The 17,330-nt window shown below is 41.6% G+C and overlaps 2 long non-coding RNA genes across 3 annotated transcripts; one reads left to right on the top strand and one right to left on the bottom strand.

Annotated features, from left to right (window-relative positions):
- Positions 1 to 1,187: 1,187 nt before the first annotated feature.
- On the top strand, positions 1,188 to 17,028 carry LOC146595773 (uncharacterized). Of its 2 annotated transcripts, none has more exons than XR_014895846.1 (3): positions 1,188 to 1,425; positions 15,031 to 15,152; positions 16,777 to 17,028. It is a non-coding gene; the product is annotated as an uncharacterized LOC146595773 (long non-coding RNA). The 2 variants fall into 2 exon arrangements; XR_014895847.1 differs by lacking the exon at positions 1,188 to 1,425 and adding an exon at positions 14,856 to 14,893.
- LOC146595774 (uncharacterized) lies at positions 13,700 to 15,037 on the bottom strand. The gene is made up of 2 exons (XR_014895848.1): positions 14,835 to 15,037; positions 13,700 to 14,519 (listed from the first exon to the last, which is right to left on the bottom strand). It is a non-coding gene; the product is annotated as an uncharacterized LOC146595774 (long non-coding RNA).
- Positions 17,029 to 17,330: the final 302 nt, after the last annotated feature.

Below are 17,330 nucleotides of genomic sequence, written 5' to 3'. Positions count from 1 at the left end.
CCCCTGCCCAAGCCTGCGTGGAGGGGGGAGGGTTGGGGGAGCTTCTCCCTCACTTCTCAGTGCTCCACAGGGACAGGAAAAGGGGGGGAAGAGTCGGGGGGTGTCAACGGACTCGGGGCTGTCCTGGCTGCGTGTGCACGTCCCCAGTGCGGCGGAGGGAAGGGACCGTGGCGACCCCCTCCCCACAGCTCACTCCCGGCCTGGGACTCTTCCCCCCCCCCGCTCCTAAGCGGGAGTTTCCAGGAAGCGCTGAGAAGAGCCGCCTCACCGCGCAGCCTCTCGCACAGCGCGCCTCTTCCGCGGAGACCGTGGCAGGAACGCGAAGTAGTCCCAACCGCCTCTCCGCCCTCAGCCGCGATAAGGCGCCGTCCCGCTCTTCCCCGCGCGGGACGCCGTTACAGAATCGGCGAGAGGGAGGCACTGTGCTGCCCTCCCCGCTCCCCCCGCGGCCTTGGGCGGGATGAGCCGGGAGGAAGGGGGGGGAGGGGAGACTAGGTGGAAAAAAAGCGAGCGCCGGCTGCGGCGGAGGGGTCGGGCGGCGCGGAGGAGTGCGGCGGCGCTGGGAGCTCTCGGCGAGGGAGGGGGATGAGCGGGAAAACGCGGCGCGGAGCCGGGAACAGCGCCCCCCTCCCCCTCCTCGGGGTGGGGGGGGGGGGGGCGCCTCGGCCCCGCTGCCCGCGGCGGGGGTCGTTTCTCGGGGGGGGAGCCGCCCCGCCGCTGCCGCCTCGGGGGCCGCGGGGTGCTCGAGCGGCAAAGTTTGGGAAAGTTTCCCCTTCGCGGGGCTGGGGTCGGCTCCCCCCCCACCCCGCCCCGCCACGCCCCGCGCTGTTCCCACACGAGGCGGCCGCCGCCAGGTGAGCGCCGCGCGGGGCTTTGTTCCCCCCCTCCCGCGGCGCTGCGCTGCCCTCCTCACACGGCCCCGGGGCGGGCGGCAGCATCGCTGCCCTCTTCCCCGCCTCGGGTTGTCTGTTCTGTGCCGCCGAGCAGCCTCGCCGCTGCCCGCGCACCTGGCTCCCCCCGAGCCGGGAAGCCGGCCCCCGGGATAACTCACTGCCTCGTTTTTCCACCCAGGCGGGCGGTCTGCCTCGCCGGGAGACGCAGGGAAGTTTGTTCCCYGCCGCCTCCCCCCCTCCTGCCCTGAGTTGGCAGCGGAGCCCGCAGGCCCCTCACGCTGCCCCTGCGCCAGGGCCGCGCATCCTGCCCGTAACCCCGCGGGGCGAGGCACGGTGATCGGAGGCCTTGTGCCCCCCCCGCCCCGATCCCGGTGACACCGGCTTCGCGTCCTCCCATTAACCCTGCGCAGAGGGGACAAAAGCGAAAACTATGATCCTGCTCCCGCTTCCCCCATCCCATCCCCAGCTCCGTGGGCTTCGACATCCTCCCGTTCGCGCTGAAAGGAGAGGAGAACAAGGGCTGCTGCTGATTGTAAGGCCTCGCTCGGCTTCTCCCCACCCCCTCTGCCATCCCCATCCCCCACTGCAGCTCCCATAGCCTCCTATCCCTTCCATTAACGCTGAAAGGGGAGGACAGGAGCTCTGATGGGTTTTTCTCAGGCTTACTCTGTTTTCTCCCCCCCCCCCATACCAGCTGCATAAGTGCAAGCCATGCATCTGAGCCCTGCTAGCACACCGACTGAAATGCCCCTTCCTCCGAGCTGCAACAGCCCTGCAAGGAATCACTGATTATTCCCCCCMCCACCACCCCTCGTTTTGCTTATTCATTATAAGGGGTTGGTAGTGTGCTTTTTAAAATGGGTGAGCTCTTGTTTTAGAAGCATCTGTGCTTTAGGAATAAGGTTTTGTCTTCTGTCATCTTGAATATAGCTCTTCAGAATAATCTCTTGAAGTGCTCCATTTTTGTCCTTTAAGTTAGATTTTATTACCTCTTCTGGATCAGTGAAGGTCAGTTTAACCCTTTCTGCATGAAAATCAGCAGTCACTTTAGAAAAAGGTTGCCTTTTTCTTTACTAATTCATGCTTATGATAATATTTTACTGAGGGRTTTTTTCCTTACCAGTCATGATGCATGCTGGAAGAAGTGTGTGCTTCAGCACTGATTAAAGTCATGTATGAGTTAATGAGAAGCTTGCAGAGTATGTGAAGCAAGAGAAAATCTTTAACCAGCTCTGCTGTTCCTTCTACATACCACAAACTTGTAAGCTGTAACCAGAAGGTGGATTGAATATGTGTGTGAAATGCTGCAGTAGGAGACTCTTGTAGCTGCCTCACAGGTGGATGCTCACTCATTTGATATATTATCGTTTTCAGAATACCTTAAAGTTGGGTGTTTTTATTTTTTCTGAGAGTGCTGTGAGACYCCATGTTTCAAAGGAGTGATCCTTGGATGAAAGATGTTACAAACCTAGATAATATTATTTTCTGGGTTAGCTTTTCATTTTAGCAGTCTTTTTTTCTCCCCTCATGGCAACTGTTTTCTAGATTAATGGATTGATAATATGTAAGAGACTCTCAGGTGTTGGAGGAATAGTAGTGGTGATGTCAATATTCTAGCTGTGGGACTTCTAAGAAACATATTGTCAGAAGGAATCAGATCAAGACTGACTTTTCCCTGCATTTAGGTCCAAATAGAAGATACATATTCTAGGGAGTCCCCAATGAACACTGATAGTAATTAAGAAAAAAAAAAAAAAAAAAAAACTTCCACTTCAGTCCTGCCCCCCCTTTTAAACATAGACAAGAAGGTGCAACCCCCTTTTTCCTTATGCATCCTGATACTTTGTATCTTCTATTGCACTCGCATCTTAAATCCCCAAATGACTTCTAATTTCTGTGATTCTGAGGATGTTTCTAGACTGTACTTTCAAAGAAACTGTCTGTCTGTGTCCTAGAAGGAACTATGGAGCAGTACTTCTCATGCAAAGACTGTGTTCTTACATCTTTACCATTTCCAAATATTTTTTTCTGTAATTTTTATACTTAATTGTTGAATTCCCCCCCCCCTTTTTTTTACATTAAGTAAATACTTACTAGTACCAGTTGGATTTTTTTYACCTTTATGAAAGAGCAGGACCTTGTCACTGAGGCAAACACTTTATACTGTATTGAGGATATGACATACAAAAGGCGTGAAGGAAAGTTGTCCAATGCTGGGAATGTCAAAGGCCGTTTTTTGGAAAACAGTACTAATGGAAATGAAAGATGTTTTATGCTGGTGAGATTTGTAATGAGGGTAAAAGGATTTGATATCTGAGAAAATCAGTCTTTACAAGCAAAAAAATGTAGGACTTTTGATCAACTGCAAAAGTTCTTTGGCTAAATATCCTTTTGGGGAACTGAAATTTGGCACAGTCTGTCTATGAACATCTGCTGAATGGAATTTTTAAATGGCACAGATTATAATCTTAGTTTCTGTTGATTGTTTTAGCTAAAACTGGCAAAACAAAATGAAGGAAATGTATCTGTAAGTATATTTTTTTTTAATAATGAGCTGCATGCATGTCCCATACTACTGATTACCTGGTTCTAGATGTGCAGCCCATAAATATTTTCTCTTTAACGTATAAAATATAGCCTCCCCCCATTCTGTTGATGTTTAATTCCATCTGAGTATTTTTCTGAATATGCTTTCAAGTTTTTATTGTACCAATAGACTTTTGGATATCAGTGTGTCCCTGAGATTTTTGCAGAAAGAATACAGTTATRTATCTGAGAGGAAATTTTGAGATAAGTTGGGTATTCCCAGAACTGTGGCCAGCTGCTTAGGTTCATATCCTGCCTACCTGTCTTCAACTAGGTTTCTGTAAATGCAATCACTTTATGTCTACTGTCTCTGGATAGTACTACTTCAGCATCTATTTCTGCAGTATTTGTGGCCTCCTCTTATTCAGGGAGGTCTTCACTATAATTTTCCCTCCTATTATTTTGCCTCTTTTGCAGCCCAATGTTTTTGCTGCTGTTGTTTTATATTCCAAGCAAGGATCCTGTGAATACTTCAGCTCAAAATTTAGGTCATCTCTGATGGAGGAAGAAAAAGGAAACCGAAAAAGTACAAATAAGATTTCAATGTGCTTTTAAAAGTGACAATTTTTAGGAAAAAATATACAAATTTATCTTTATTTCCTGGTTCTACAGACTTTGTCTGTGACTCCTGGGGAGAATGGAGGAAGCCATTTTTTGATTCCAGAATGAAAGCTAAGTATGTTCATATGAGTGTGGTTTCTTTCCCATGTGCCTCACTGGTCCTTTTTATTTTCACACCTGCTTTGAGCTTTAATCACTCAAATTATTCATAGACTTGCCCTGGAAAAAAGAAGAGAATGACCTCTCCCCATCTGGAGTACATGGATTTACCATCAATAATTATAAATGGACTTGGATGACTTAATGATTTTTATGCTTAAAATTTTTAATTTGGTGACTTCATTGCTTTTTAAGAATTCTGTACATGCTCTTTTCTCAACTGATAAATCTCCATGGTATAACTTGAAGTTATTTCTTGCAAATTATATCTTAGAATTGAGCTCACATCTAGAAAGTGCTGATGATCACKCATGAACTGCTGAGTCATCAAAGAGCATGCAGCTTTCACAGGRCCAGGCCCGTAAGTTACAATTTTCTTCTTTCTGTAATTATATACAATGCCTTTCATTACAAAGAACCTCAAGACAATTTATGAAATCAACGGCTGCAAAAGTAATGCAGTGCCTGTTGAGGGTTATGTATTCACATTGATGACAATTTAGCAGTCCCTCAGCCTGAGGATACCTAAGGGGACGTAGAGGCAACAGCTTTTCAATTCGTACATGTTGCTGTAAGCAGCAAGCTGGAATTGATAGCTATCTGTTGCTATTGCCAGCCACTTTTTTTTTTCCTTTTTTTCCCTCCTGTTACTTTAGCAGCATAACTTAAGTTATTAAGAAACTTGTGAATCTTTTTTTGTTGTTTGGGTTTTTTTTTTCTTTKTTCTTCCTACCTAGCAGCTGTCTGCAGTTTCATATGTATTAAATGTGCTAAGCTTCATCTGGCCTAGATGTATAATAAATACCTTAGTGAATTTGGGTAAGTCTGATTTCCTTTATTAACTCGGAGGAGATTTGTTTCTTATCTGAACTGTTTCTCCATTCAAGAGAGAAGACTTGCATAGCTAGAGTTCACCTCATAAATCACCTAGACAATCCAACTCAGGGCAGAATAAGATACAAAATGAGAGTAGTTGTGAATTACTCAATGAACTTTGTGGTGTTCTGCTGTGGCAATGTACTTGCATGAAACAGAGAGAGACACCTGTCACCAAATGCATCTTCACGATGGAGGGAGCACCATGAAGTTGACTTCAGTGAGATCAGCAATCGTGTGTATTTACATTGTTGTCTCATATTTCTTTAATGCTGTCTTTTGGGCGCAGTGCTGCCTTTTTCTCTCTGTGATGCTGTTTCTGATGCTCAGTAGGCATTTTTTTTTCACTAGATTCAGACAGATTTGTTAGACACTTTGGTGTCTTCTCTGTGTGCTCTCTTGGTTCACAGGACAAGGTACATCACTTTCTGACACTGATGCAGTATTCATTGCAGTTGTATGGAAGGGTCACTTCAGAAACCAGCAACTCTTCATTTTCCCAGGTTTTATGAACTGAGCTTGATCTTTGGTGCTTAGKAAAGAGACATATTAAGAAAATGTATGGCCTGGCAGTTTCTCTTTGAAATTCCTGTGACTTGTCAAACTCAAGCACCCTTGCCTATCTATATTTCAGTATCCCCCTCATCTTGCAGTTTCTGGCTTTCCTGTTGAAGATGGAGACGTAGCATCTTTAGGTTCTTTAGGTGGCAGGTTGTGTATGTGGGTACAGATGGCAGTATTTTAGGTGCAAATAAGGAAAGAAAGTACTCTCCAACTTTTGAATGTAGGTTTGCTTAGATCTTTCTTAATATAAGGTCACTTGTTTTTTCTTCCTTTTGCCTCCCACACTTGGTAGAATAATAATCAAGATTAATTCTAACGATTTCATAAGTTAGTAGATTTGTTTCACAGACCCGTCCCAGATAAGAGCAAATCTTCCAGGGAAAAAAGGAATAAACCATTTCTTTGTTTTCTAATTTCTAACAACTATTAGAAATACAAACGTTTAAAATAGTTATCATTTTCCAGTGGATGAATGCTTAAGCATCTGTTCCTTCAACTGATTGCAATTGTGAACTGAACCCACTTCTCAAGCATACCTTCCTTTGCTCAGAAGTATCCACTGCATTAATACAGTATTTGGTAGCTTCCATTTAACAGTGTTGTTCTGTTATAGATAACTTTTTTTTTTCTTAATCAAAGGATTGGAAAGACCTTCTTGGTCTTCATCCAAACTCTGGTATCATATGCAGAYAAGTCATATTCTATTTATTAACTGAACAGGCTACATGATAAAAAGTTAGGGCTACTAGATAGAAAGTTTTACAGCCACAATCATTCCTATGATTGTGAGTACAGATTCTGTACCAAATGATGCTAATGTGCAGGCTATATCACTTCCTAACCCTATAGAAGTGCTGTGGCTGTTTCTGGTTTTTAGAATCCTTCTGATTAGTTATCAAGGTGCTTTTTGTTTGGTCTTCTGCTTAATATAAACAATTYGTCTTGTCATTATTCAATCCAAGGTTATTGTCTACTATCAGCTCTTTTATAAGGTCTTCATTACTTACTGATTACAATTCTGAAATAGTGGGGGATTGCAGGGATTTTTGTGGTTTTTGGTTTGGGTTTTTTTTGGTTCAAAGAGCATTTCAATATATTTGTTGGCACCTGCAAACTTCATCCTTGTTTATTACAGACGTTCCATATTTACTTTAAGGACCCTTCAAAACAATCAACTCCTCTAGATACTATGGGTCTCTTCTGCTAGATTAGAGCTTCCTGTTGGTAGTTTGTCATTTCTGAGTAAGAAAAGTCAGAATTCTTTCAGCTCAGCTGTTACTTCAGCTTCTCTGCTCTCCCAGGGGTCTTGCATGCGCTTTCAGTTCTGCCTTACATTTTTGATTGTGTGAGTTTCCCTACTATTTACATTTCTTCATATATATCAGCTTCATGCCATCTGCTGCCTTACATTTTCTTCATCTCTGAAACTTAGTAATCATACTTCRTGCAACATTATTCTCATACATAATTTTATTTAGATTGAATTAAAAGGTTCTAAAGAACAAAGCAAATTAAGAGTTCACTCTTTCTATGTAGATGTTTTTAATTGACTAGGGAACAAGTCAATAAAGACCCTCAAATGCTTTGAGACAAATTAATTTGTAACAGATACTTTGTACATGGTTTATCCAAAAGGTATATTTTCAAATCAACCAAYAGAGTTTTATTGTTGACAAAAAGGTTACCGTTAAACCATGCAGTCTTGTATATAAACTTTTTTTCCCTCTAGAAATCTGCAATTCTACTATGTATATTAACCTTTGAGCAAGTGTGTGACTGTTCCTTATGAAATGAAAGCTGTAGTACTGAAACTTTTACTGTACTTAGCTTCTGACCTACCTTCTAAGACCATGTCTACAGAGGGATGATATATCATTTGTTTGATCTAATTACAACTATTTTAACTRTATTAAGCATAAGTACATTCACCTCACTTTGTTAGGCTGATTTAAGGTGCTTTCACACAGTTCTTGCTTGCATTAATTCACCTATTAAAATATTCTGAGCAGTTATCCTATGAAGCAGTGTTCGGCTACGCAGCTGTGTGTATGTGGTTTTTTGTTTGTTTGTTTGTTTTTGTTTTGTTTTATAATGCTGTATTTAATGCAGTATTTTTTTCATAATGCTGTGAGACTACATGAAGAAGAAACTGGTAAAACCATTAATATGCACTTTCGTGTAAGATTGCACATGTGAAAGGATTAAGTTCTGCAATTTCATAGAGCTTTTGCCACTTTGGTAGTTGAAGAAGTCCCCAGTACAAGAGAGACATGGAGCTACTGGAGAAAGTCCAGCGTAGGGCTGCAAAGATGATCAGAGGGCTGGAGCACCTGCCCTACGAGGAAAGGCTGTGAGAGCTGGGCCTGTTCAGCCTGGGGAAGAGAAGGCTGAGGGGGGATCTGATCAATGTGTCTAAGTACCTGAAGGGAGGGCGTCAAGGGGATGGGGACAAACTCTTTCCAGTTGTCCCGTGTGACAGGACAAGAGGCAATGGGCAGAAATTGAACCACAGGAAGTTCTGCCAGAAGGTGAGGGGAAATTTCTTCCCTGTGAGAGTGACGGAGCACTGGACTAGGTTGCCCAGAGAGGCTGTGGAGTCTCCTCTGGAGATCTTCAAGGCCCACCTGGATGCAACCCTGTCTAACATGCTCTAGGTGACCCTGCTGAGCGGGGAGGTTGGACTAGATKATCTCCAGAGGACCCTTCCAACCTTACTGATTCTATGATTCTAAGTGCAAAAAAGAAGAGCAGTAAGATGTAATCAAACTGTTACTTCTGGAGAACATTTCTCTGGAACAGCTTACTCAGTAGTGTACTGTTTCTGAGTGTAGTCAGCTAGCAGTAGCTGATAGCACAAGGTAGTGGTGCAGAACTGGGATGACCAGTAGTGGCAGCCGTACATCAGGATGACAAAATTGCCCTAGAAATCTGTGTAGAGCTCAGCTGCAGAGACAGAATACAAATACAAGGATTTCCCTTAACATACAGAAGCCTATTGCCATCAACTCTGTGGAAGTACATCATTTCTGATTACCTGCAATTGAAAACTTGCCAGTTTTATGCCAGGGATGTTGTCACGGAGTTTTTATGTACGTATCTGAAGAAGGTGCTGATCTTCAATGTCATAAAGCCTGGCAGTGCATAAGAAACTACTGGCAGCTTTTCCCAGGTACGGTCTGTGAATGAAATGAGGGTTATTGGGGTTCAAAGAATAAACATGGTCAGTTGAGCAAGGAGAAGGAATTTATGAACACAGAGAACAACATCATGGTTTTACAAGGCTTCGCTCATCAATGTAGATGATTTACTGTTGTTTTTTTCCAAAAAGAATGTAAATCAGTATTATGAAACTTTTCTAGACCAGAATCTTGAGAAATTTGGGCTTGTCCTGATTTGTACAATGTCTGTAACARGAAGGGAAAGATACTGAAGGGCAGGTAAAAACAAGAAATTGAGTGTCTCAATATTATGGATATCCAATTAAAAAGCTTCTGCAAAATAGCCACTTTATTGGAAAACTGTGCACTATGATTTTATGAAAAATAAGGTAACTGAGCAGATTAATGAAAGAAATGCAGTGTTTGACTTTATTAACAATTACTGTAAGTGATGTTATGCTACTGTTGGCTGAGATGTAGCTCAGTGAAGATCTCCAAAAAAGTTATCAAAGAAGTGATTTGACTTAGAAAAATAAAACAAATGCAACAAGAAATAGTTAATCTGAAATGCCATGTCAAATTTAAACTAAAGAAACTCAGAGTTCACTTGTACTCTCAGAAAGGATGATGTGCTCCTTCATCTGTTGTGTTGAAGTTGCAACAAAGTAACATACTGAAATGATGGCCCCAACTGATGTGTTCCTTATCTAAAAGCAGAGTCTGCTGTTGAAATTGAAATACACCTTTCTCAGGACTACTTTTCTTGCTTTRTTTGCTGTAATAATAAACATAGCAATCATGCAAAGAGGCATCACAAAGTCATTTGGTCCCACCTCTACTCTGAAGCAGGACAGGTATGCTTTGACTATCCCATCCAGGTGTTTGTATATCCTGTCCTTACAAAACCTAGAGGAGGGCATTCTACAGCTTGCCAAAGTAATTGTTTCATTGTGTAAATGTCACTGTTGTTAATCTCTACTGAATCTTACTATAAATTAAGACTARTACTTATTTTACTTTCAGTGGGTATAGTGCACTTGAAATCATGAAGAACATTTCTAGTGGTCAAACAACTGAGAACAAACAATTGCAAGAAGAACAGCCATAGCTTGCTTGTTAAAGAAAATTATTGCTAAAGCAGGTATGTTTTTGTCTGGAGAGATTCAGAGTTCTTAGACTGAAAGAATTAGGTGGTATATGCTCCTGGTGATATTATTTGTGAAGGGAGCAAAGAGCCATTAACAAAAACTAGAAATATGATGGCAGGAAGCTTTGTAGCCTTTTGTGGTCTTCTAGGGAGCTACAATAATTTGGCTTACAATAATAATTTGGAAAGCCCTGCYATTTTAAAGGGTTGTTCTTTCAATAGTTCTCTACATTACTAGAGGATGCTTATACTGCCAAGGTGATGTGTGCGTGTACGGGTTTGACTAGAGGAAGGATCACTGCTGAGTTCTCCAAGTATTGGCTGACATGGAGAATTTGCTGAGCTAGTGGGTATTCCAGGCCCAGGTCAGCCTACATGTTATTCACTCTCTGCATTTCATGCTTCTTTATACTGCTGTGACCTGGATGAATTTAGCAGAAAGTTGAGCAGTGCGTTCGGTTTTCCTGTGTAGGGTTCTTAGCAGTTTCACCCATCTTGATCCAGTTCCCCGCACTGTGATGCAGTCTCTAATTACAAATCAAATCATATAGTCTGTCTTCTCAAGACCTGTCTCATTCAATGAATATCTTTCCAGAATTTCTTTTTATCCTTGTTATTTGATGTTTGCTTACATATTTTATTTATTGCATATAATTCAAGTGCTGCAGTAAATACAGAATTACTAATTGTAATGGATTTTTGTGTGATTTCACTATAGTATCTGAATACATTTTAACCACCATAAATTTATCTTCGGAATGTTCAGAAAAGGTTTTACTCCCATTTCACTGATGCAAAGCAGAGAAATTAATGGCAAAGCTATAAAAATTCTCCACTGTATGTGTTTGTTCCATAGTGACAATAAACAAGTTTGCAACTTGCCCCAGTAAACTAATCTGCAAATAGCTTCCTCATTAATCATCCACCAGGTTGCAGGTGAGCATTCAAATGGTGCTGCTGCTATTGGTTATCCCACATGTTTGGACTTTCATAATATTGAGCTAGAAGAGCCTCCTTGGGTCACCAAGCCTTATTCCAGGCTTTTACAGGCAATCATACCTCCTTTTGTCCGTAAGTACATCAAACTCCATCATAAAATAGTTAGTCCCTGGTAGCCCTACTGCAAGGATTATTTTTTCCAAATCTAATTTTTCTAATAGTAAGACACCTTATTCTAGCTTCTATCCTAAACGTACTTAGGCCTTTATATGTATTTGGTGCCAGCATAATCCTTTAGTTTAAATAGCTGTGTTCAGACCATAATCTATTTATACAAACTAACCCTATCCTGTATCAGCCTTTCTTTTGTTTGAGTTAGCTGAAATAAAACTTCAGTCTTTTCTCATGATAGATTCTTTGCTCTTGTAATCATCTTAGTAAGCCTTTTGTGTGCCTATTCCAGTTTTCATGTATCATTTCTGAATATAAACTGTACCAGAATTCTGCAGGAGAGCCATTGCAGTAGACGTCTGGGTGTGTCTTACCTCGTCTTTAGATCAAATTTGTCTTTTTCATATTTGTGTTGTTTGGTCATTCTGTGATTAAATAATGCTTTTGACTCTCTATTCTTCTTTATTAAATGGGAGGAATTTTTAGTCTACAGTTTCACTGTTTGTCCCAATATGGATAGCCTTGTGCTTTGCATTAATCTTCTTATGACACTCCACTTTGGTCTTCCATTCCTCAAGTCATCTACTTCTTCACCTACAATATACTGGTCTTCCTCTGTATCATTGCCTTCTAATTTTGTCACCAGCAAGCTATATTAACACTCTTCTTTCAATTCCCTGTGCTAGTGTCAATTATAAGTAGTAAACACTCAGTACCAACCCTGAGACTAGCCCTGGAGGAGCTTCTGAACTAAATCACTCTCTAGCCCAAAAGTTTCCCTTTTAACACAATCCAGCATATTTTCTTTAGCCAGTTTTTTTACCCACAAAATTTTTCTTGTACTAATCTTCATCTTTTCCAGTTCTACTTTTAGTTTTGGCATGTGGCACCAGATCAAATACTTTACTCAAGTTTAGGTTGATTAGATCTACTACATTCTCCTTTACCAAGAAAAATCTGTTTTCTTATCAAAGAAATACATCAGATTTGTCTGTCATTATTACCTTTGTTAAACTTATGTTGCATTTTATCTGTTTGTTTTCCTATTTTCTTCCACGTCTTTAGACATTTTTTCCTCCAGGGGAAAAATAACTTAAGTTTTATATCTCATTGAGGTCAGACTAATTAGTGTGTAATTGTCTGGGCACTATTTTCTAAGTCTTCAGTTTGAGCTTGATTTTTTTTTCTCTCCTAATATGAATTCTAGATTATTTTTGCATCCCAAGAGTTGGTTAAAAGCAAATCAGTCAGTTTGCATAAGAAGTGAATTATAGTGCTTCACTTTTTTTCCCTCTTTTTTTAAGAAAGATGCTACACAATGGCTTTTGATTCAGAAAAAAAAGTAGTTAATTTTGGAGAGCTGCAAAAAATATATATATACACATATATTTTAAAAGAGGATTTTAATKAGAAGCTTCTTAACTAATGATAGCTGATTTCAGGACTCCAGTATCCTGTGCAACTGTTGATAACTACCAGTGGATCATTACAGCCTGTGGCAACAACTGATCATGGATAACTAGAAGTTATATTCCTTGTGCTCTTGCTTCAGTGTAATTTCTGCTATCATTTTTTAAATAGAAAGTAAAGTGTTCTGGCTACTCTACAGATAGTATAAAATAATCCTTTAAGAATTACTCTCTAAGAAYAGACAAAATAAGTAAAACAATACAATAAAAAGGCAGTTGAAGTGGCCAGTTGGAACTGCATAGGGAAGACTACAACGCTTCTCGATGATTACGTTAACCCATGAAAACCTAYGTCATTAACTATATTTTCTGAAGGCAGGAAAAATATAAATGCCTGTAAGTACTTTGTTTCATAATGTATGTAATAATCCTTACAAATACATATAATGAAGATGAATCTTTTTTGATTTGAGCACATATCACTTAAGTACTTAATTACAGAAGGTAGGCATGTAAATGACAACCCTGGAATGTATTTTTGCTGAGTATGCTAAATATTTTTATAAAGTATTTGCAAATTATGTATTCTTTATGTTTCTTCAGTATGTCTTGAGCTCAGGATTCTGTTTTACTGAGAAAGCAAACAGCTCTGACCAATGCCTTTGTTTTACTGAAAGTATGTGCGATAGTATCAGCCTTTATAAAGAAGTAGTATTGCTAAGGTTTTATTGTGAGCCTCTTTAAAGTCATAGATAACAGCTAGATAAAAATGACCTTGTTTCACAGAGCCAGTACTGAATTCCAAAAGTTCCAATGAAGCTGGTCTATATGTGCTTAAATTTTTGTTTTTAATGCAAGCAAATTTCACTGAGGTACATACTTGTGAAGTTAGGAATCTTTCTTTAAGCCATGCACATTTGAGCAARATTATGGGATGGAGGCCTTCAAAGCAGAAGGTCGGTCACATCCTACATGCAGACTTCCATGCTTGGGTAAAATCCTAAACCTCCCCATGTGGATTAGATTACAGAATTAAGATTTTGAAATACACATTTATGGATGACTGTTGAAAGGTAGGTAAGTAGAATTCCAGTCAGGCCCCTTCATGGTCAAATGTTTCAGAGCTGCTCAAGAATATGTTTATGTGGAATTTTGCAATGTTTTGTTTTATTAAATTTTCTATCAGTTGTTTGTACCTTCTTTTGTATATCTGAAATAAAGGGACATCACTTAGTATTCTCYCCGTACCATCAATATTTAATAGTCTGTCTTTCTCTATATTAAGTAGTGTGTATATGCCTATATAGTACCAACAAAAAACTCTTAAAATCAATTTTTGCAAGAGATTTTCAAAGCACATCAGATAACAGAATCACAGTATATGCTTTTCCGAATAAACCAACCTATTGTAGAAATCTTACAGAAAATACTGGAATTAACTTGCCAAATTGTCATATTTTACAAATAATCCTGGTTACAGCTAACTTCCAGTAGAGATTTTATTTCAGGGTAGTTTGAGTCTGCAATATTGATGAACTGGAGTTTTAGAAAATCACAATCTTTAGCCCCTTTTCAAAATAACATTTTCTTTGTTTTCTCAGATGTACAGATACTCATTTTCTTGAGCTAGGGACTGGTATGAATATTATGGGCGGATCCTGTAAAGTGCTGAGTACATGGTTAACTTTAAGGGAGTATATGCTTAAAATCACCGGGACTGCTGATGTTTAAAATTACGCATGTACTTAAGTACTCTGATGGCCTCAGGCCAGTGGTTTTGCATCTTCTAGGACTGAGCCCTGAGGAGCCTATAGTTAATTATTGCAACTGAATTTTCTTTCCTCTTTTTAAAAAATAAGGTTCAAAGCAGAAGTTTATTTAAAGTAATTATGTTACTCCAAACGTGAGARTTGGGTGTGTAAAGTTGATGTGCCTGGTTACTTTGTCTCTCCCGGCATCCACGCTCACTCCTCTACAGCGTTAGTGCAGGGCTTGCAGTTTTCAGTAATGCTCCGTTCCTGTGTTATCCTGGTCCGTCTTTTCCATCTGCTTCATTCTGTTTGGAAAATGGCAATGTAGAATGTGTTTGGTGTAACCTTAATCCTGACCAGCATCTGGGCTCCGTTTAAAAAAGAAAGGGAGGAAAAAAAAAAAAAAAAAAGCATCTACTGCAGGCAAGGTTTCTGTATATGCTTTATGCTTTCCTGCTTTAGTAAAACAAAGTTGGGGGGTGGGGGGAGGACAACCTCAAATAACYATAGTAAAATAATCTTTATTTTAACTGACATGTTCATTAACATATAGGTTTTATTTGCCCCCTCCCGTCCCCCTCCCGGGTATGTGGACAAACCGTAGTGGTTGTACTTCTCACCTCTGTTCTGGTGCGCGGCATGTCAGCATTTGCAGCACTTCAGAAAGAACGGAGAAGAGGTGGTTCTTAAATCTTCTTTTAACAGCCATGCTGTTAATTACTCACAAATATGTAAAAGTTAATGCCACCATAAAAATGTGATGAACTGAAATTCCTATGCGATGCCTTATGACATTTCCCTATTAAACTTTTACAGGCCTTTTAGAGCTCCCCGATGGCAACACGATTTTATTAAATATTCCGGGAGAAAGTAATGAAGATGAAATCGTGGCAACCCGACTGCGAGCGCTGAACGCTCCCCCGACTCGAGCCAGCCTGGTAATATTTGATTATTCCGCTCGGTATCTCGACGAGGGGCAGGAGCGGAGCGCGGTGCCAGGAGGGAGCCGGCTCCGCGGAGCCGCCGCCGCTCGCCGGCCCCGGCGCGGCTCGCGGGTTTGCGCGCTCGGCGCGGGGGGCACCGGGCGCCTTTGAAAATCTGGCGCTAGATGTCTCCAGCACCTGGAGATCGCGCACATGACTCCGTAATTGCGCACCCCGCGGAGCAGCATTGTGTTCAGCCGCACGTCGAAATAGCCGCTTCAGAGCGAGTTCCGATCGCTGGGGTGTGACTCCTAATTGCAAAGCGCGGAATGGCGCTTCGCAGCCAATTGCGCTTCCCTCGTGGGGTCCTTCCCCCCCCTTCCCATTTTTGCTTTTTGATTTCCCAACCCAGAAGTCGGTACAGTGCCGCCTCTGCCCTGCACGCTCAGTTCAGGGTTGTTGAACTTCACTCCTCAAACAGCCACAGAGGTCGCCTCTGAGCAGCACGAAACATTTCCCCCCCCCCCCCCTCCACTAAGGCTCTCAGTCCCTCATGGCCGGAGTGGAAAAGCACGTTTAAATCCTTAACTCGGATTTCCCACGTGGTGTCTTGTTGAGCTACTGTCATAGGCGCGCCGCACATTCATTTTATACCGAGTGAATTCACTTATTTCCTGCTTTTGTTGAACATGCAGAGGGTGATTAACGTTTTTAATCATACAGTGCTTTCAGGACAGCAAAGAAAAAAAGCTTGCACAAAAAGCCCGCTATCATCATTAGCAGTTTCTTGCTTTTTGAATCTGCCACCAAGTGTGCAAATAATGAGGTGATTAAAGTTCTGCTTTAGCTTTCACGGGTCCCTGTTCATGCGGTCGAGGGTTGTCAGCTATTTGAGGGTTAATTCAGACAAGTTTCTCTATAGTGTTTGGCATTCTGGGTGTTTATACATGCAAACACCATGTGTGTTTTTGGAGTGAAGAACTAGCTATGTATACTGGGAGACAAAAGCAATTGTTTATATGAAGACTGGATGACTTGGATATGCGTATAGGCATTAAATCTGTGCTATGGGGGTTTTTTTGTTTGTTTTTTTTTTAGTTGTCTTGTTTTTCACTCAATTCAAGTATTAGAGTCATAATGGTGTTTCAACACTTACTGGGGGAGAAGGGAAACGGGAGGGAGGGAGGTGCCTGAAGTTGCATCTGGTCTTCTGACCTCGTAGTAATTTCTAAGGGAAGGTGTCCTCTACCTTTAATTATTTCACTTAGCACGTGACAGACCTATAGCTTTCCTTGTCTTACTTTAAGGCCTTTTTTTTTTTCCTGAAGTCTCTAGGAGGCACCCTTCGTCGAGCAAGTAGATAAAATCTTGGCAAAAAGAGCACCAAAGGATGTGAACCCCTAGGAAAATTCCACTTCCTGTATACTAATGCTTGTCCTTGGGTCTCTCACTCATTCCCATGCATTTAACAAGGGATCTGTGCCTGAGGCTACGACACTAACTTTCTAAATAAATGCTGTGCTGCAGAGAATGACCGAGCTCGTTGCTTTTCCCGTTTTGCTGTTAATCTCAGCTCAGTATGATCTGTGTCTCCTCTCTTCCTACTTTCCTCCATTTTATTTCTCCGCTGTTTTTTCAGCAGACTCCAACTCTCTCTCCTGCTGAACTTGCTGTGAACAAAAGGCTCCGTTCCAGATCCAGCCCGGAGTTGCCGTGAGAAACTTCATTGCAAGCCCTGTCTGTCGCTCTGCCTCCCTCGCTTGCTCTCTCCCTCCCTGGCTCAGTAAAATGGCAGTGCGAGAGCTTTATGAAAAGGGTGAAAAACCTTTCTCGGAGCCTAGCTCTCCCTGCAGTAAAATCCTCCATCCCAGTCGTGACTCCCGAACTCAAACTTCYCGAAAAAACACACTTTAGAAAGGCAGGATTTCACGGGGGTGGGGGTATTTTTTACACTCCACTGAAAAGAGCAGCTGAGGGTAGGAGAAACGGAGGGACGGACTTGCTCAGAGTCGATAGCTTTCTGAGTGCAGGCTAACTCGATGGTGATTTCATCTCTCTGCTCGGTATTGCCAGTTCCCAACTACTTGAAATGGAATAATAGTTTTGCCTCAGTGAGAAAACCCAGGCCCAGAGTAGAGGTCTTTCTCTCTCTGCAGCTTTAAAAGCCTTTTTAACTCCTCTGAGTGGGGTCTC

Source organism: Rhea americana, unplaced genomic scaffold (assembly GCF_003343005.1).
Source record: "Rhea americana isolate MKP2758 unplaced genomic scaffold, rheAme1 scaffold_215, whole genome shotgun sequence".
NCBI classification, from domain to species: Eukaryota; Metazoa; Chordata; class Aves; order Rheiformes; family Rheidae; genus Rhea; species Rhea americana.
This window is presented reverse-complemented; position numbering and strand designations above follow the sequence as displayed.